General features: G+C 34.1%; 1 long non-coding RNA gene across 1 annotated transcript; it reads left to right on the forward strand.

Annotated features, from left to right (window-relative positions):
* The first annotated feature begins 1005 nt into the window (after positions 1 to 1005).
* On the forward strand, positions 1006 to 2539 carry LOC127104974 (uncharacterized). The gene is made up of 2 exons (XR_007794864.1): positions 1006 to 1355; positions 2213 to 2539. It is a non-coding gene; the product is annotated as an uncharacterized LOC127104974 (long non-coding RNA).
* Positions 2540 to 5748: the final 3209 nt, after the last annotated feature.

The following is a 5748-nucleotide window of genomic DNA, read 5'->3' on the forward strand; positions in this document are numbered from 1 at the left end:
ATATTGACTTGAAGTCTTGATCTCGTATTTGAACCTTGAGGTCTTGAGCTCCTGAGACTCAACATATCCACAATAGCTTGAGCACAATGAACTTGCTATATCAAGTGATCAAGGGTCTTTTGATCACTTGAATAGGCTTGGGGCTTACAACACAATACAAAGGATTTGGTTGACCATAGCGACCTTTGGTCAACACTAATCAGAGGGATTGAAAATATTAGCTAGATTATGTACAACTCTAAAAGAATTAATCAACTAATCAAATGGTTCTAAGTATGTCTAAGCTACGGGATCATGTATTATAAATCAAGATTCTAAGCCTAAGGGGAAAATGGTCATATCAGGAAAAATATTGAATGAAATTCCAACAATTAAAATTCTAATCAACCCTAGCTAACCTAATTGATTCTACTTACATCTAGTAATGTCATGAGATAAAAATCAGACTAATCTAGAAATTAACCTAAATCTAATATGTAGTTATGCACGGTTACCAATTAATTAAATATCTAAAATATTTCTAGTCATATTCTAACTATTTTAAAATCTAATTAGAATTAATTTAATTAGAACTCTAAAAACCTAATCAACTCGAAAAACTAATTAATTCATAAAACCTAAACAAGTTCTAAAAGTAATTAATCTAATCATTTTCTAAGGCCTAAACAAGTTCTAAAACTAAATATCCTTAAAACTCTATTTAACATCTAATCAAAATCCCAAATCAAATTCTAAATTAAAATGACCTAATATTCTCTAAAATCTAAAATTAAACCCCTAATTCTATTCTAATCACAACCTAAAATAATATGGAAGGAAATTAATTAAATGCTTAAGAAATAATGAAGGTGCAGGCCCAGGCTTGGTGGTATAGTGGACAGAATGTGCCCAAACGGATAGGCCAAGGGTTCCTGACCCAATCCATGGCCTGAGATGAGCTAGGCGGGTGTAGCCTAAGATTAGGGGTGGAAATCCCAATCTATTCGTTTGGGCCTAAGGCCCAAATATGACCAGCACAGTGGACCTTAAAGCATAATATGAAATGGATTTAAAAAACCATAGGAACTCTCTAATCAGATGCGACCGAATCAATCGTGTCTCCCAAAACGCAAAAGTTGCAACAGCGTTTTGATTAACTCTCCGCCTCGGCATCACGGCTGCAGATTTGGAACGTCGGAGTTGCATCGTGATTCGGCCTCAATCATCATCGTGTTCAAGCTTCAACATCATCTCGCAGTCTCAAATCCGCATCAATAACTCAGCTCGAGATTCATCATTTCCGCGCGTACAAACGGAGAGAACGGAATTGAAATTAAAGCGAGGAACTCACCGGTTCGACGTGGCGGTGAAAACAGGTTACGAATCGATCTTCTCCTTCCTCTTCAATCCTTTTATGCGTTTGCGTTCTTCTTCTCAGTGCTCTATTTTCTTCTTTGTTTCACTTCTTCCCCTCTGTTTCACTGCTTGGCCTTGTGAGAAAGAAGGAGTCGAGAGAGACAGAACGTGAGAATTTGAGGAGAATGGATATGAGAATCTTGAAGAGTGAATGTGTTTCTGTGAAAATGATCGCTTCCCCTGAATTATGATTGTAATGATGGTTATATAGAGGTTTTAACCTTTAACAGAATCTGACTCTGTTAGATTTATCTAGTGCAAAGTGGTTAACTGTTAGATGTCGTTAAAAAAAGTGTTAAAGGTTAGTTGAATTTGGTTAGGGGTTCCCTGTAGATGAATTCTGTTAGTTTTTTTTCTTAAATTCAATGTGAACTCTGTTAAATCGGTAGTTAAGTTAGTCTTGAGCATTAGTTGGTTTTGCTTTCTGTTTGTGTTAGTTTGCAGTGCATAGGTGAGGTTTTGATCATGTGTTTGTGTTATTGTGGCTTATGGTGGAATTCATATTGATGTTTTGTTAATGAAAATTATGCATTGTGGCTCATCTGTGTTGATTTTCTGCTACATGTTTTCATGTCCTGCATTTGGATTATTTTGAAATTCCCTTGTTGTGTGATTGTGTTATGAGTTTAGTTGGTGTTTTCTGTTAAGACAATTGGAGTTTAGTTAGTTAAGACAAAATGAGACGCTGTAATAACAGCTATTATGATAAATCCATATTATGTTTTGACTGTAATTGTTGTGAAGTGGATTTTATGGGATTGAATATTAATGTCAAAAGGTTGTTTAAAACTAATCTCATTCTTTTCATGATTTGCAGCATGTTTGTGGGACTATTGATGATTGGTGATGAAGTGAAAGCTTTCAAGGTTTGTGAAGGATAGATTGGATTGCTATGGACTTTGGTCATGTTGTAACTTTTGTTGATTGAATGTATTAGAAATTTACTTTGTATGTATATTTGGAATAGTTTAATATATATTTGGAATTGAATGATGGGGTTTATGTAAATGTCTGGAAGGGATTTGAAGATCAACTTGAAATGGTTTTATGGAATTTCAAATTGAAATGCTTGAATGTAAATTTGTAAATACTATGAATGTACATTTGTAATTTTGGCAATGAATTTAAATGTTAAATTTGGATATTCTATAATATTTGATGGTATTTAGATTTGGTTTAAGTTAACTTTAGGAAGTTTTATTGTGAATGAAGATGTATTGGATATAAATGGGATATTCATTTATTTGGAAAGTTATTGGATTATAGAAAATTGAATATCATTACATAGTGTTACTTGAAAAACAATTTGAAATGGTCTTGATTTGAAATGGTGTTAAATATTAGTAAAGGTTTGAAATTGAATGACTTTGAAAGGTTATGTTGAAATGATTTCAAAAATGGTGAAATGGTCAAAATTGAAATTAAAGGTTAATTGAATTGTATGGAATGGAAAGTTTATTTGGATTAAAAGGTTACTAACAACATGAGAAGAATTGGCTTGTTAAAACAATGAAACGAAATGGACAAAATGGCATTAAAACATGGTTCAATAGACATAGGTTTGAATATAACTTAAGGAACATGACTGACTTTGGTCAACTTGTTGATCAAAAAGTCATCAGTTGACCAAAATCAACGGCGGATTAGGGCCTAGGGTTTTCTTGTGTAAATCGAGGTATTGAATGAATACAGACCTGAAACCATAATACATTTTCAAAGCCATATGAATGATTCTGATCAAATGCATAGATGGACCCACAATGATGTCTTATAATGGATTGAATCACAATGAATCAAAAATTAAATCAAGGAACAAAAGACCAATGCATATACAAATAACGAATGAAATGAACTCAACACCACGACTCAACAATGCATGCAATACAATTATAAATAACATAGATCCATCTCACTCCTGAATCCCCATCATAGGACCAGAGCACACAAAATCTCTTCCATCACCATAGGTAACGCTTCACTGATTCACATATGGAACCAACTACTCTCTCCTGAATCCCTATCATAGGATCAGAGCACACCAAAACTAGACCGAAATTCATACACCATGACGCATGATTCACCATACCACGCAATATCACCAAATGATCACCATACAATCACCATGTAATCACCATAACAAACAACAACATCAATTTACATACAAGTCAAGTGGATTAAATCCATAGTAACATAATAACAACATCATTCACCCCCAACAATGGTCAATAATAGCTCCATGTTAATTATATATATATGCATACAACACTCAATCATGTTAAATCATTTTATCATCAATTCATCATTAAGTAAACATAACAAGTCACACAATTAGATATACACTTAACAACATATACAAATCATTCAAACATAGAAATTCATCTCATAAGGCACTACCATAATGTAACTTTTTGCATTAGCTTTCCAACGCTTCAAACCATACCTAAATGTGAATCCCGAAACTCAAGTTACGTTTGAAAACATCTTGCTTGGTACAAATTCCACAGAGCTCCTACGGCCATCTGTAGCAGCTGCTACGGCCTGTAGAACTCCTCATGCCAAAAACCCGATTTGGGAATGCCTCTGGTATAAAAACACAAAGGGCTGCTACGGTCGCCCGTAGCAGCTGTAACACCCCTTTTTCTACCCCAAAATACTTAACATATAATCAGAGTAAATAAGCACGCATATAAATAAAAGGGCGTCACATCGACGTTTTCAAGAACTAAAAGCTTTCAAAAACCAACATCATTCATCATAACTACACAATACACCTGGTCATTTAAAATAAAACATTTCCATTATCATGAATATTCAAGAATATGCGTTCGCAACGGAAAATAACGAATATCCATGCATTTCATAAAATGATCCATGTCCCATACCATGATCATCTCTCAATAATCTCTTCAATTAAACATGTTCACAAGTAATACCATAAAACGTATCCAAATAAGACACGAGTTCAATACTACCAATCTACCCAGTGTTACATGACCAGAGCATTGACTCACTCCTTAGTCTCTAAAACAAAGCACCGAAGCTCTCCAGCTAACCTCGAGTGCTACCGTTCACTTACTTCAACAATACTACTCCTGAGTATCTGCACGATACCCATGTAAAGGTAACATTCAAACAGAAAGGGTGAGAATTCAAATCATTATGAAAAAGTATAATCAAGCACAATGATTAAATCAACAATTAAAGGAATTCATCACACTTCACATAACCATGTAAATAATATTCACCAACATCTATTTCACATGTTTCAAACATCCATCAAACTCAAGGAGTACAATATTAAAATCCAATATTATATTCTCAAATATACACATAACTACAATTATCACATAATCATATATGTTGTCAAGTTATGTATCCAAACATCATCACATCCAATTACCATATCTCATACACACATCACAATCACAATAATGCATACACTCAATTATCACATAACTCTAATGTGACTCAATGCAAGACATGTGACTCTATGCATGCGGTACCTCAATGTGAACCCAAAGTTTCACCGCTTTCCGATTCAATATCTAGAATCCAAGCCACCACGTCTATTTGAAATTAAGGATCAACGTCTGCTACGCCTATTTCCAATTAAGGATCAACGTCTAATACCATGTGAACCCACAGTTTCACCGCTTCCACAATGAAGCCGACCATGCCATGAATGAATGTACAAATACCAATACATATGCAATTAAGATCATCTCTACCATCTTAACATTCCACATATCACCATAATTCAACTCTATGAATCATACACCAATGGTACATATACACATTCATAACAATATATCATTCACAGTCCACCAATGGTACATATACACATTCATCACAATATATCATTCATAATCCATTAATGGTACATAAACACATTCATAATAATATATCATTCACAATCCACCAATGGTACATATACACATTCATAACAATATATCATTTACAATCCACCAATGGTACATATACACATTCATAACAAATACACCATTCACATAATATCTATTAGAGTCAACTTTCTAATGCTTTAAACCCCAACCCAAAATGATTCACGAGTTGAAAGTTATGAATAAAACCGTGCACGAAGGCGTTACTAAAAAGTTGTTGTTTTCTAAATTTTCCAACATAATTTTCATATTCTTCAACCCCAAAAACGTCCATGAAATAATCTCCAAAATTATTTTATTCCTGAAACAAAGTTATAGCCTTCTGTTTCAGCTATCCAACGCTTCAAACGGCACTCAATTTGGACTTACGGATCAAACGTTATGACCAAAACCATTTCGACAATAAAACATAAAAAGGGCCGCGATTGTGACGGGCAGCATGCAGAATTTTTCG

The sequence above is a fragment of the Lathyrus oleraceus genome, chromosome 7 (genome assembly GCF_024323335.1).
Source record: "Lathyrus oleraceus cultivar Zhongwan6 chromosome 7, CAAS_Psat_ZW6_1.0, whole genome shotgun sequence".
Classification (NCBI taxonomy): Eukaryota; Viridiplantae; Streptophyta; class Magnoliopsida; order Fabales; family Fabaceae; genus Lathyrus; species Lathyrus oleraceus.